Genomic DNA, 15,980 nt, shown 5'->3' with positions numbered 1-15,980 from the left:
CATTTTGTGGTACAAATATATGGAACTGGTTTCCACTGGGGTCAAATATAGAAATTACTTGTATGTTTGTGGCAAAATTTCAGCAGTTGCTGACAGCCAACCTCCCTGTGCTAATTAGCATGTGTAGCTGAGTATGTGCCCGTCTCTTCAGCCACAATGAATGATCTAAAGTTTCTAAACAGTCTTGATGTTCCACGCCTGCTCACTTGTTTTTAAGAATTGCCCTTACTTCTCTGAATTCATCACTTTGTCTGTCTTAGGGTTATTTAAAATACCATTATTTGCCATTAAGCTTCTGACAAGTGGGTGAAAGGCAATTTCATGGAAAAATTCCTTTTTCAGAGTCTGAGAGAAGGGCTGGGTCATATTATTAAAAAGGAGTTTAATAAATTCAATACGGTTCTCTCTGAGAGACTGGGTGCTTGCTGGTCCTACTCATGCAAAGCAAGAGGAACTGGAAGCTCAGAGGGTGGTGAAGAGCAGAGGGCAGAGGAGGCAGGGAAAGCAGGAGGATCTGGAAGTTTGAAGAGAGGTGGGCTGGGGGAGGGGGAAGCGGTAGGCACCTCCTTGCCTATTGCTAGAAGTCTGAGTGTCTCTACCACTTCCTAATGTTACCACCAGTCCCAAGGTCCCTCTCCCTCCCCGCCCCCTTGCTCCATCTTATACAAGCACATCCTGTCTCTACTTGATTTAGTCACCTTTTCTCACTCACAGAGAATATGATCTTTCAGACTTGCTTCTTCATTCAAAACATCCAGGCTACTTATCTAGCAAGATAATTGCTTGTCTTTCTTACTGGCTTATATTCACTCTTTTTTTTCCTTTCTATTTTATTCAGCTTCCCTCAGGAGTCCTTTCTTAGCAGAAAAGCCACCTGTGCAATTAGAGAGGTAATGGCCAGGGCCCTTAGTTAGGCTGGGTCTGGGAGTAGGGCAGTAAATACTCCCAGGGCAGACTACTTGAGTGAGAATGGGGAGGAGGGAGGGAAACCAAGATTCATCTCTTTTTAATGCATTTTCAGAAAATGGCAGGGCTCACCTATTTAGTGGCTGCAGCATCCATCTATCCATCCATCCACCCATCCATGCATCTATCCACTGCCCCACCCACCCATTCGTCCATCCACCCAGTCCATCCATCCATTCATCTGCTCATCTTTTGACAAATATCAACTGAGCATCTAAGATGCGCCTGGCATAGGCAGGGCCCTGAGAATACAATGTTGTGCTGAAACAAACCTCCTAGCATTTCCAGTCCTGGTGAGGAGGGCAGCTAGTAAAACACTTAAATGTAAATGACACCGGTACCAAGAAGCAGCCCTGAAGGTACCATGAGAGCCAAGAGCAGGCAGATTTGACCTGGCCAAGGAGGCCAGGGGGCTTCCCTGGGGAGCTGCCTGGGACAAGGAGTAGAAAGTCCCTCTTTTTCGTCACAGTGCTGCAGCCCTGTGAGTAACTGGGTCTGGCAGACACTGCTGATTGCTTCTCCAGCAACCATCTCTCCCTTTGTTTTTGTCCATGGAGTCCAGTTTTGTCAGGCATCAGGTGTCCAGCCCCAGGGGTGAGGAGGTATCAGTCTAAGCTAATCATGGTAATCCCATTCATCTTTTGTCTGTAATTGGTTTAGAGTGATCATCCCACATAGTTCTGCCCACTGAGACCTTGTGGAAGTCTTCTGGGGGCTGCTGGGAAAGATTTTTTCTCCCTGGTAAAAAGAGAGAGGGAGGAGGAGAGACCTCCACCAAATGGAAAGAGGCTGAATGCTTGGAGATATGAGCTGCTAAATTAAACCTGGAACTGTTCTTTCTCAGGACTTCTTGGGTGAGTGCGACACATACACTGTTTAACTGGAGTCTCTGCTTCTTCAGGCCCTGGAAGGCTGTAGAGCTCTTAGAGTAGAACAGCCCAGCATGGCCCATCTGGCTTTGGGGGAATTTGGTCAGAGTTTGGCATGGACAGCTCAGTGGTTTAATTTTCAAATCTTATGGCTTAGAGGTAGAGAAGGGTGGATGCTAACTGAGAAGTATTGGGATGCTGCTGTAAAGGGAAGGAAAGTAGTGTGCTGCTAGGAGTATTGCTTACCTGGGCACATTTAAAGTAGTTATTTCATTTTTGTCACTAACCTCAGTATTGCTTTATATATATTTGATTATACTCTTGATTTTTTTCTTTTCAGTTTTCTAGATAGTGGCTGATTTAGTATTAGAGCTCATTGGAAGGGAAAGTCCAATAATTACTCTGCGTATCTGTTGATATGCATGATGTCAGGAAAATACAGAATCTGATCTGCTATGTAGCCAAGTATGTAAATGGCTCCTATACATTGTGAATGAGGGGTTCTTTCAAATTTGAGAATAAATCATAAATATCTGGCCACAAACTATTGAAAATCCTATAAATGGACTACTGTGATCCTAATTTCTGGATCCTTTTCTAGAAAGCAAGATCCACTGGCATGTTTAAGGGTCTCCTACTGCAGGAGCCAGGGAAGCAACATCTTCCTCGTGTCTTTTGCAAAGGAAAATAGACTCAGTAGACCTGGAGCACTGTAAACACCATTTCCCCTTTGTCATTATCAGGACATCAGTATTTGTCGAGGAGGGATCTGCTGGGAAAAGTCATACCAGCTTTCTAGCCATAAGTCCACTTTTCTCTCTTGCTTGGCAGCTCTTGTGAGTCACTGTACAAAGAAGAGCTCATGAGATCTTCAGGGGCTTGGTCATTGGCTTGGGGTCATTGGCATGAACTGAGTTTGCAGCATGATCCCTGGAAAGGTCACATGCTTTGGAGCTGACACACTTAGGGACTTGGACAGGTACCAAGTAACCCCACCACCTGGGAGAGGTGACATGAGCTGCAGACAGAAGAGTGGGTGGCTTGTAGGGCCAGTTCTGCCATTTACCAGCCACACTGACTTTGGCATGTCTCCTCCTCTTTCTGGGCATGAGTTTCTTCTAGTATAAAGAATTGAGGGCATCACATCTGTCCTGTTTTCCTCAGCCAACTATTGTGAGAATGAGATGAATGATTTCTGTGAAAGTGTGTCACAGGGCTGCAAAGTGCTATATAAGTGCGAGCTACTGTCATTGGCAAAGGGTGACAACTGACTGCTCCTCTACCATCACCAGTTAGGGGTGACAACTGCTCCTTGGGACCCTCTATGTTCCTCAGATTCTTTGAGTGGGGGTATAATTCCAGATGGAGAAGATGCTCCTTTTCCCCTAAATGTCTTTTGATTTGGAAACTCCCAGCTCTACATAGACTCCTGGATACTACCTGGCTGCCTTGTGCCACCAGAGTGCTGATTTGCCTTTGGCTGGGAGCCCAGTGGCTCCTGTATGTGAGTGATGCTCTGAGTTCTTTTTGCATCAGCATTTGGGAGACAGGGTCTCTTGCTTCATGAGAAGCCCATAGGACTCAGGGGCCATACAATGAAGGAAATAGGCCCCAAAGCTGACCCCAGATATCAACATAGAGAGCTCTGTGGTAGGGCAGATGCACGTGTGCTCACGGCTGGGCCCTTGAAGGCAAAGCATGCAAAGTTTGTCTTTGGCCCCCTTTCCCTTCAGAATTCTGTTCCTTCTCCTACTTTTCTCCCACCCCACAGAGCTGGTGATGTTAGGCTGCCTCTCCCTTCTAGAACTCTTCATTGGAAGTACCAGCCTCAGTCTTGAGGAGTACTGTCCAATAGAACTTCCTATGATGATGAAATGTTATAAATCTACTCTGTCCAATGGTAGCCACTAGCCACATGAAGCTAGTAAATATTTGAAATGTACCCAGAGTGACTGAGAAACTGAATTTTTAATATTATTTAAATTGCCACATGTAGCTATGGCTTGTATAGTAGACTGTGCAGGTCTAGAGCTCAATAATCTGATCATTACCATATCTCCACTGCAATCAAAACTGACCTGTCTTGAACTGAGAACCCAGATATAAAACCATCCTCATATAGCCACCTAATCTTTGACAAAGAAGAAAAAAACATACACTGGGGAAAAGAATCCTTATTCAATAAATGGTGCTGGGAAAACTGGATAGCCACATGTAGAAGGCTGAAGCAGGATCCACACCTTTTACCTCTCACAATAATCAACTCATGCTGGGTAACAGATTTAAACCTAAGGAGTGAAACTATTAGAATTCTAGAGGAAGATGTTGGAAATACTCTTCTAGACATTGGCCTAGGCAAAGAATTTATGAAGAAGACCCCAAAGGCAATCACAGCAACAACCAAAATAAATAAATGGGACCTGATCAAATCAAAAAGTTTTTGCACAGCCAAAGAAACTGTCACAAGAGCAAACAGACAACCTACAGAATGGGAGGACATTTTTGCATGCTACAAATCTGATAAAAGGCTGATAACCGGAATCTACTTAGAACTCAGGAAAATCAACAAGAAAAAATCAAACGACCCTATCAAAAAGTGGGAAAAGGACATGAACAGAAACTTTTCAAAAGAAGACAGAATAATGGCCAAAAAACATACGAAAAAATACTCAACATCTCTAATCATCAGGGAAATGCAAATCAAAACCACAATGAGATATCACTTATCTCCAGTGAGACTGGCCTTTATCAAAAAGTCCCAAAACAATAAATGTTGGCGTGGATGCAGAGAGATAGGAACACTCATACACTGCTGGTGGGACTGCAAACTAGTGCAACCTCTGTGGAAAGCAATATGGAGATACCTTAAAGAGATACTAGTAGAAGTACCATTTGATCCAGCAATCCCATTACTGGGCATCTACCCAAAAGAACAAATGATACGATATAAGAAAGACACCTACACCCGAATATTTACAGCAGCACAATTCACAATTGCAAAGATGTGGAAACAACCCAAGTGTCCATCAATACATGAGTGGATTAATAAAATGTGGTATATGTATACCATGGAGTACTATTCAGCTTTAAGAAACAATGGTGATATAGCACCTCTTGTATACTCCTGGATAGAGCTGGAACGCATTCTACTAAGTGAAGTATCCCAAGAATGGAAAAAAAGCACCTCATGTACTCATCATCAAATTGGTATTAACTGATGAACACGTAAGTGTACATATAAAAATAACATCTATTGGATGTCGGGCAGGGGGAAGGGGGGAGGGGGAGTAGGGGACAGGTATATGCATACACAAAGAGTGCAATGGGCACCATCCGAGAGGTGGACATGCTTGAAACTTGGACTTGGGGGGGAGGGGAGGCAAGGGCAACATACGTAACCTAAACATCTATACCCCGATAATATGCTGAAATAAAACAAACAAACAAACAAAAAAAACTGACCTGTCTTATGTCCCAATCCCAAGGCAACGGCAAGTCAATCTCATAAACAAATTGCTCTTCATAAATTAAGGTCTTAGCCCTCTTAGGTAAGGGTGCAGGTTTTAAGCAATGTCACACTTTAGTTAAGGCAGAGGCTCAAGTGATAGGGATTTGGGTCTCTGGCAGGTAAGTGCTGGGTGAAAAGTTTCTGAGCTTAGAGCTTCAGATGCACCACAGAGCACATGCTACGGATGGGCACATCCCCCCCAGTGCCCTAGGCTGTGTCAAAGCTTCTTTCAGCCTCTTGCAGTCTGGGGACAGGTAAGGTCAGAAGCATGTGTTTGGGAGCCTGGGAAAGGGCTGGAAGTGGGAGGGCTGGAACAGGTAGAGCCCAAAGGATGCCAGAGCTTTTGCACAAGAATCTGGCGTGCCAGGCAGAGAGATGTTTTGTTCCACCCTGGGGTGGGGGTGGAGCTCCAGGGAGTGTTAAGGAGCTATCGTTACCATTGGGACAGGATTGGTGAGGTAATAGCTAAGTCTAAGAGATTGGAAACCAGATTAAAGGCCACAAAATGCACTATGGCACTTCTGGTCACGTCTTGGACAGGAATTGCAGTTCTACTCTTAATTCTAATCCCTTCTTTTAGGGAGTTTTTTTTTCCCCTGAATTCTTTTATGAATGTTGCTTTCTGGATATTCTTTTCACCCTGAAATTGAGCCGTGTGTCTGTTTCTCTTGGATGACCATGTAATTGCTTTCAAGTTCTTACCTGTGTTTTTACAGATATCCACTGGCATCGGAAGCCGCTTTGCAATCCAAACACCAGGTTGGGTAAAGGGTGGAGGACAGTAGAGGGTGGATGCTGGGGAAGGAGATCATTAAGAGGAATAAAAGGCCCTTGAGGTGCACTTGGACATGAGTAAGAAGAGTGTGTACCAACACTAGCACTTTGGGATTTACTCTCAGGCTCTTGGTTTGCCAATTGGTACCACAGGTAAATCTACTATCACCACCTCACTTGCCCTATGCTATTTCGTGAATGAAAAGAAGGATTTCTAGTTAAGCCACTGCCCACAGTGGGCACTTGTTTGTTGAAAAAATACAAAATTTTATAAAGTAAATTGTAGACTATATCTCAAACATTTCACGCAAAAATGTGGTCTACAAATGAATACATATATGAATACAAAATGGCTGCCAAATCCCCTCTGGTGCTTTGCAACACAGTTCCAACCTCACCATGCTTTCTGGATCTCTGCAACCTCCTGAAGGAAAGGACTGCTCACAGTATTCTGTTTTACGTGTTCTCCTTTGCCTTTACTTCCAGTAAATACCGTGAGGTATTTGGCATCAAGGGGCAGCAGTCCTGACAGGAGAAGGAAACTCAGAGAAGTCTGAGTAGGTTGACTGACCAGTTCCAATGTTCCCAGAGACTGTCATACAGGGCTGTTACGATACAGACTGCTGTTGATGCCTTATGGTATCCCTTCCGCAAATACTTGCTAATGTTCACTCTGGATGCTATAAATTTCAGTCTATTTGCATGAAAAACAAAAGTTCCTGCTGGGCTGAGGTAACTCAGAGCAGTGGTTCATGACAGGGGCAATTTTGCCCCCACCCAGGGGATTTGGCAATGTCTGGAAACATTATTTTATTGCCACTTCTAGGGGGTAAGTTTTGTCTTCCTTGGAACCTTAGGCAATGTGTGAAGATATTGTTGGTTGCTATAGCTGGGGAGAGTTGGTGGTCTGTTATTATGTAGTGAGAGACCAGGGAGGCTGCTAAGCATCACAGGATGCACAGAACAACCCCATAACAAAGAAGTATCTGGCCCAGAATGTCAACAGTGTTGTTTGAGAGACCCTGGTCCAGAGGAAAAGTTCAGGCTTAGTTTTGACATTGAAGTGACAGATGGCTCTCATGGAGCTATCCCATTTTCAATGTGGGACGACTAATAAACACCAGAAGTGGCCCCAAGAAATCCCAGTTAAATCTTTCCAAGGAGTTTCTTCAACCAATAACCTAGTCAGTTTCCTATCTTCACAGGTTCTTAACTTCTTCCGAAAGAGAGAGAGTACAGCTTCAGGCTACATATGCCAAACTCATCTCAGTGGGTCTGGATGCCATTGGACTGTTGCATAGACAGAGGCAAGCCATGGGGCTTAGTTTGTCCATCTGTAAAATGGAGTAATATGCTTTATGACCTATTTGTCAGTCAGTCCTGGCATCCTAGGGTTTCCTTGCCACTGGTAGATGGGGAAGATCCAGAATATGTCATATGCAAATCTTGCCACATAGGCTGGGAGGAAGGAGACATGCAGCAGTGACACTACCAGGGTGCTGAGGAGGGGCCCAGAAAACTGTGGCAAGTATTTGTGTACAGTTTCTTGGGTAAATAAAAGCAAAGATGATATTTCTCTTTCTGATTATGAAAGTAACACAGTCTTTGTCGATGATCTCTTAACTACAGAAAACTATGAAAAGAAAATCGAAATCTCCCATAATTGCACCACCAGAAGATATCAGCTATTAAAAGCTTTGGTATTTTCTTTGAGAAAACGGAGAAGGGAATGAGCACCAGGTTTTCTGAGCTGTACAGGCTGGGGAGATTGGAAAGGTCTATGAGGCCAGCAGAATGCGCCAGTGTGGATGTTGACTGGTTTGAGGTTATATTCTCTGTGAGTCAGGATAGTTCAGTCCCTGCCTGTACCTGGACGAAAAGGACAGCAGGGCCCATGGGTGGTGTGACCAAGCAGCCTGTGGTCGAGTGCCCTTACCTTTGGGGTTCGTGTGGAAAGCATCCTTAGTGTTTGCCTTCATGAGTAGGAGTAGAGTTCTTTTGCTGAAAGAGGAAATGACTCATTTTAACTCAAAGATGACAAAACAGGAGATGCCATTTCTGGCTTGTTCTGCAGCACGTAGCATGGCTGAACATTGTCACTGCAGTGACAGGCATATGACAGCTCTAGTTTTCTGGAATTAATTTTTTGGCAATTTTATTATGAAGTAATTTCAATCTTACAGAAAAGTTACAAAAACAGTAAAAAAAAAACCCATGTACCCTTCACCCAGATACCCTAATTAATATTTTATCACCTTCAATTTTCCATCCTCTTTCTTCTCTGTATACAAACATTATTATTTTTTTCACATCGTTTGAGATTAAGTCATAGTCATGTTGCCTCTGTACCCCTAAATATTTCAGTATGTTTTCCTAAGAACAAGGACATTTTCTTACATAAACACAATAGAATAATTAAAATCAGAAAATTTACACTGATGTAGTATTATTATCTAGTCTATAAATCTTACTCAAATTTTCCCAGTCATCCTAGTTGGGATTAGAGTTTATGAAATTTAGTTCTGGAGACCTTAATGAGACTTACTGAGAAATCCTGACATAGCCACAGCTCAACTGGGAATTTGGCCACTCCAGTTTGAAGCTCAAATTTGATTCTATCTCATTGGATCATATGAGCACTGGCAGAAGAATGTTTTGTGAAGTGTGAGTAACTTTTGGTGGGGTACAGGCTTCCAGAGTTTGGGCTGTGTCCCCAGGAGTCATGGTTTCCACCCTGTCGTTGTCATTATATCTGGCCCTAGGTTTTGTACAAGAACTTTTTAACTTTGGAGGCTGATTGGCCTGGGTCTATGAGATGTACGGGAATAAATGCTATGAGGGTGGATCTGAGTTAGGACAAAAATGATTTCAGGACTTGAATACAAAATAGGCCCATACATGTTTGCAGCTACTTTTTAAAACAGGCTTTGCTATGTGGACAGCAATTCCTAATTTAGTGCCCAGTTTTGTTCTGCACATTCCATGCAAAAACAAATAATCTAACTAGAGTAGGAGACCAAATAATGCTTGCAAATCATTTCTAAGTCCTCAAAATCCAGAATCCTGAAGAATATCCCTCGAGGAAGCCAGTGCTGAATAAATATTCTTCGCACTGACTCAACTGGTGGAGGAGGGGGCCGGCAGGAAGCTGTGGATGGCCACCAGCAGCTTTATACCATTGCAATCTCTCTCTCTCACACACACTTTCCCCACCTTGTGGCTGTTGGCGTAATGAACGGAGAGCCCAGAAATCTTTGCAATCAAAGCCTATGATGTGACGGGGGCTGCCTGAGCGTTTGGTAATTAGGTGTCTGGTGAATCCAGAGCCTGTGACACAGATGTCTGGGGAAGGCTTCTTAGAAGTCACCAATTTTTCACCATAGGGTGCAGTGATACCGAATTTTTTAAAACTCTGAATATTCTAGAACACATTTTCGATTCTAGGAATTATTTCAGGACTTAAAGTTCTCTCTGATAATATCGTAGCTCTGTTCAGAACAACTCCTGTTCTGTTCTATTACCACCCAAATAAAATCCAGACTCATTTTTACACTCTTGACGGAAACCTCAAGGGGCTGGGGGTGGGGTAGGAAAGGGTGTAGAGGGAGCAGGGACAGGAGGAGAGCTGTGTTGGGGGTGGAAAGTCTGGAACACCAAACAGCGGGAGTGAGGGCTTCGGGGCAGACAGCATAAAAGGGATTGCAGTTTCTGCAATTCAACAAACACTTATTAAGTGACGAGCCCTGGGCTCACATCATTAATTCATGTATCAGCTTCTGGTGGGATTCCACACATGGTAGGCAGAGGATGAGAGACAAGCATGTGGGATGTCTAGTTCCCTCCCTCCCTGCCTTCCTCATAGCAGTTCTAGCAGTGGTTGTGCATCTTTTACCATGATGCCAATTGGGCAGCTCTTCTGCCCTGGCTCCAACTATCACTGGGTCCCAGCAAAATTCTTCCCTCTCCATTCCTCTTTATACAGAGGAGTGGTGGTGACAAATTCCCTTGTTCTCTCAACTCTGCCCACAGGTACACAAATAGTCTCTTCATAACATTCTCTTAAAAAACCCAGTTGAGTATGCTGTATTTGTCCTGTCTGACCCTGACTGACATAGCCTTTGAATATATGCTGAATTGTTTCTGATTGCTCTGGATGAGCTGGAAAGGTGTAAAGTTTTTTTGTTTTTTTGAGACAGAGTCTCACTCTGTTGCCCTGGCTGGAGTGAGTGCCGTGGCGTTAGCCTAGCTCTCAGCAACCTCAAACTCCCGGGCTCAAGCGATCCTACTGCCTCAGCCTCCCAAGTAGCTGGGACTACAGGCATGTGCCACAAGGTGTAAAGTTTTGTATATACTTTCTAACACTAGGCTATACCAATGCAGAGTGGGGAGACATAACAGAAAAATCTCTCATAGATTTAGTCTTTCACACACCTTAGTATTGTGTGTCAGTCAGAGACCAACCTGATTTCTGGCCACATTATTGGAAGTATGGCTTTCAGGACGAAGGAGGAGACAGTGCTACTTAATCCTGCCTTCATTAGCTCCCACTTGGAGTCCTGTGCTCAATTCCTTGCTTCTCACTTTAAGAGAAGACATGTTACTTGTCTTTAAGTTCTGTCATATAGAGCAACAGTTTAAAGAGTTATTCTTCAAGAGCTAAATAGTAAATATTTTTGGCTTTGTGGGCCATTGGTTCCCTGTTGTGATTATTCTGTTATTATTCTGTTATTTATTGTAGCACAAAAGCACCCATAGACAACATGTAGTCAAAAATGCTTGGCTGCGTTTCAATAAAACTTTATTTATAAACATAAACAGTAGGCTGGATTTGGCCTGCGGGTCTTACTTTGCCAATTTCAATATAAAGAGAAAAAGTGAATTTATTCGGTGGGTTTCCAGAAGGCAGAGTTGGATTAATGTGTAAAAATCATGGGGAGGTAGATGTGTGCTAAGTTTAAGAAAGATTGTTCTAATCGTGATTACTATTCCCAAATAGAATGAGCAATTTCATGAGGCAGTGGGTTTCTTGTCATTGTAGAGGTTCAAAGCAGAGGTTGTCTATCTTAGAATAATTTTCTGCAGGGCATGGGGAGCAAATCAGATGATCTGGGAAGTAACAATGTCTCATATTTTGAATCCTCAGCACGGTATCGTGCACACATAGTCACTCTTCTAGATTTTATGTTCCTAGAGCGAAGGGGCTGTGTCCTATCCATCCTTGAATCCCATCCACTCCGAAAGCCTAGTATAGTTCTTTGAACATGGCAGGCGTGAGCAATACATTTTTTGTCAACTTGTCTCTTTAAGTGAAATCTTGCTGACAGATTAACTGAACTAATTTGTATTAGTACAATCATCACTACTTGTCATATTACATTAGTTCAATTACCTCTAATAAGTGTCAAATTTGAAGTTTTTCCCTGAAAATTATAGACATGATAGTCAACATTTACTGAGTTCTGAAAAAATGTGAGCTACTGTGCTAAGAACTATACATGCGTTATCTTATTTAATTCTTCCCCAAACCAACGAGGTAGGTACTATTATTATCCCCATTTTATTGGGTGAAGAAACTGAAATTTAGAGAATACCCATAGCTGGGAAGTGGCTTAACTAAAACTTGAACTGAAATCTCTTTGATGCCAAAGGCTGTGGCCCAACCGCGAAGTCACCCTGCTTCCCAGTCATCACTTCATTCATTCATTCATCGAGTATTCAGCAAACACTGATTGGTGGTCTGCTGTTTGCCAAGTACTATTTGAGGTGCTGAGGGTAGAGCTCTGAATATAAACAGGTCAAGTCTGTGCTCTGAAGAAACTTACATTACGGGTGGGATGGGATAGGGGTCCGTACATGATTAACAAATGAGAATCTAACAAATGGTAATTTATCACAAGACACAGGATTAAAAACACAATAAATATTTCTTGTCCACACCAGAACTGCAGGTATAATCCTTAACTGATGAATTTAACCAAAACTTTTTCTTATTTACTGACATTAGCTCGAGTTTGGTCTTTAGTCTTGACAAATTGTCAGATACACTCAGATTCAGAAAGAAGCTTCAAGCCTTCTCAGAACTGATGTAGATTACATATGGCAATTTGTAGACATGCACGTGAAGCGCATGAAGAAAAAAGTATTGCCTCCAATAAAGCACCTGGGAACCAGTCCTGTTGGGCAGGCTGAATTTGAGCACCATCCAGCTGGGAGACCAGACGCAACAGATGAAAGGAGCGGGGCGGGGAAGCCAGTTCAGGGAACACAAAAAAAGTTGGATGGCAGAGCAGGTAACCACAGTCAACAACAAAGTATTGTATATTGCAAAATAGCTAGGAGAGAGGACTTGAACTGCTTCCAACACACGGAAATGACAAATTCTCAAGGTGAAGGACACCTCAAATACCCTGACCTGATCATTACACATTCTATATGCATGTAACAAAATATCACATGTACCCCATAAATATGTACAAATACTATGTCTCAATAAAAAAATTAAAATAGTTAATAGATTATTAATAATGTAATTATAATAGTAATAGTTATACTACTATTAAATGACATTTATTGAGAACCAAAAAATATCAATATTTATAACAACTGCTACAATGTGAAAAGTGTCTGACCCCTACAAAATAGAGGCAAACACACCAATTCGAGTGGTGGGTTTAGGAGTAAAGCTACCAGGATGGCTGGGATGGGAGGGAACCAAAGGAAAACTGCAAAATCTTGATTAAGATTGAGATTAAGAGAGAGGGCACAAGAACACTAAGGGTCTTACAGGATAAAGTCAAATCGATTGCCAGGTCCAACAGGCAAGTGCTGATGGACAGTGGGAGACAGAGCCCAGAGCTCAGGGGCTGAGTAAACACAAGCCCAGATGAGGAAGTGAAAGAGTCCAGGATCTTGTTTGTGCCTTACTGGGTGCCAACTACAAGGGATGGGTGTGTGTGTCCTCGTTAAGATGCAGCGTAGGAATTGACAAATAGTAGCAATACTTTTGCAATTCCAGAATTCCTTTCATTAGAAAATTGTAAAGTGATTTGCAGATTATGGCATTAGCATAATCTTACTTAAAAAACGGCTAGAAAATAGAAGATAATAATTAGCTATTATTTATTGACTACCAGACACTGTTTCTAAGCACTTTAGCACATTATTTCATCTAATCTTCGTAAGTGTCTTTTGAGAACCAAGCTTCTTAAATAGAGAGGTAATTAAGCAATGATTAAAAACAGAAGTGACATTGGGGAGAACCTGTAAAACATCATCACAGAAAATGAGTCCTAGTCATTCATTCATTCATTCGTTTACTCACATATTTATTTGGCCTATAGTAATTGAGCACCTAACACGTCGTGGGTCTAGGGTCTTTGCATAGATGATTTTATTGATTTCACCATTCAGCAGAGAGGCAGTAGAGGGAGCAAGGGATTGTGAGTTGGGAAATTGGGGTTCTGTTTCTAGCTCTGTTTCTAACTGGTCTTGTGGCCCTTGGGCAAGTTGCTTTTCTTCTCTGTTTAATATTAATATCTTCTAATGCAAATAAGGATGCCTGAGGTCTTTTAGAGTTTGAAGTATTCAGGAGCGTTATGGTATATTGCAGCTTATAATGAATATTCATTTACAGTCTATCATTCTATCCCCCCACCTCCATCAGGTAAATCATAGTATTTATGAGGCTTTAGAGGTGAAAACTTGTCAGGGCTTAAACTAAGTTCCTTTGTTCTTTTCACTGAATTCCTTTGCCTTCCATGTATGAGTACATGCTTAATTTCTAGACGAATTATAAGAGAGCTGGGTGCCAATGGGAGAGCAAAAGGAAGAGATACAGAAGGTATAGAAGACAAGGAGAGGTTGAGAGTGCAAAAGGCAGTGTGCTAGCCCTCAGGGGCTTTGTGCGCTGTTCTTGAAACCATCCTGGGCTGCTGTGATTACTGAGAAAATGTATCCAAAGGCACAAGAAGAGAGACTCTCTAACTGGTGGAAATTACATGGAGACAGATTGGGCTTCAATAAAAGGGTCGTGGAGCTCCTCATTGGACATTGCAATTGCCTATTACTGGGCAGAGCTAAAACAAATGGGTCATGTTACAAGGCAGAATAACTTTCATGATTATTATGGCCAAGGATGAAATGGCCACTCTGGTAGGAGGTAAGCTCCTCGTCACTGTGGATGCTTGTGCAGGGGCCATATGAGATCCTAGAGGGGTTAGCAGATTACATAGGGGCTACAAGACCAGTGAGGGGACTTTCAACTCTGAAATGCCATGATTGTAGGAGGCTGGAGGCTTACAATTTAATCTGTAGTCTGTAACCCCTAGTCTAGAGTTTAGATATTCCTAGAATAATCTGCTGGGGAAAATTCAAGGCCCCTTTCCAGCTACTGACATCCAGGCCAAATTCCTCAATTCATTTTTTTCCAAGAAGTTCCTTGTATGGATCCTTGACAGAATACCCACCCTAATCTCCTGGTTTTGGCATTTCTGACCTCCCGTTCTTGACAGATATCCAGGATGGAAACTTGTCTGGAGGCCAGAGTTGAAATGAAAGTTGGACCAACACATTGAAACCAGTCCTACCAGTCAGTAGATGAACAGAGTTACCTCTGGTTTGTGCAGTGCCCTTATTTTCCAAAATGTTTTCCATCTGCCCACTTTATAAATAGCATATAGGTCGATTGGTGTTCTCTGAGGATAATAACTTTAACGAGAGAAGGCATATGAAAGGGCTTTGTAACAGTAAAACACTGAAAAGTTAGAAGTTTTTTTTTGTTATAATCTGTCTGAGGTCACAGTTCTTGTTATTAGCAGGTCCCTATCTCAAGTGGGTTACTTCAAATCCTTTTGGAAACAAGTATAAAGTAAATAAAGAAGCAAAGTCCAGCTCTCCTTGATTGACTAGCAGAAATTAATAGTTTAGAGCTTGATTTTGCAAGCATGAAAGCACCCAATTGGGATCACTTAAGAGCAGTGTGGTTGTTTCAGTCCAGTGACTAACTGTGGCGTGAATGTGAGTCTGCAGAAACTGCCCAATGATCATCAGGACCCACCATGGGTTGGACATGGGGATGCGGTGGCCACCAGCAGTGAACCTAAACGAAATGGCTTTTTGCCTGTTTTAGCTCAGAGTTCACAAGGATAAATCCACCTTCCTAGAGATGGAGAGGGGCATTTACAAGTTAGGGTTATACTACTAATTTAAAGTGGGCGGAGAACTAGCAATATAAAACACCTCCAAGCGATGAAAAGACATTGTCTAGACTTCTCAGGGAATTGGTTTAAAAAAATAATCCCCAATTGATTGCAATATTAAGAACATTCTTAAAATGTTACATTTGTCCTGATCCCTAAATCCCCATGAGGGGGTTTATGAAAAGGTAAGCGTTTAAGCATTCGAAGTCATAATACTGTTAAATGAGGAAAGAACACACTGTTTTAATTAAAATAGCAGATTGTTATGTTCATGGTGATTTGAATGGAGAACACCTTTTTACCTAGAAATATAAGAGAATAAATATTTCCTGGTCTTAGTATCCAAGGTTTAGGATTATTTAGGATTAGTAGACAATAGTTCCTATTTTACACCGTATAATCAGGTAGACTGTTCCGAGGGGAATGTGAACAGGAAGATCTGTTTTGGTTTTCCTTTGACTTCAGCCAGGCTGGGGACCATCTACAAGCCGTTTGTCTCTGGCCCTTGAACTGTTTTCTCCCTCACTCTTGGAGAAAAGCAGCTAACGATGCTCTGAAGCAGCAAATGAGTAGCATGTGTCAAGGCTAACACTTGTGTTTCAATCCAGTTGTTTGTTTCACCGTCCAATGCTGCCTTTTTCAGGGGCAACTGAACTTGGCAGAATG

The 15,980-nt window shown here is 42.4% G+C and overlaps 1 protein-coding gene across 2 annotated transcripts in view; it reads right to left on the bottom strand.

The window, feature by feature from the left end:
* The window catches only part of PRLR (prolactin receptor), a 148,900-nt gene that overhangs the window by 34,597 nt on the left and 98,323 nt on the right, over positions 1-15,980 (bottom strand). The window contains exon 2 of one of the 2 annotated variants that reach the window (XM_012640511.1): positions 8,054-8,118. The gene's annotated coding sequence lies outside the window, so the exon portion shown is untranslated. Of the gene's footprint in view, positions 1-8,053; positions 8,122-15,980 lie in introns of those variants that run through there. The other variant, XM_012640513.1, reaches the window with a different exon arrangement.

This window comes from Propithecus coquereli, unplaced genomic scaffold (assembly GCF_000956105.1).
Source record: "Propithecus coquereli isolate 6110/MARCELLA unplaced genomic scaffold, Pcoq_1.0 Scaffold154, whole genome shotgun sequence".
NCBI lineage: Eukaryota > Metazoa > Chordata > Mammalia > Primates > Indriidae > Propithecus > Propithecus coquereli.
The sequence above is the reverse complement of the archived record's forward strand: the minus strand, read 5'-3'. Positions and strand labels throughout refer to the sequence as shown.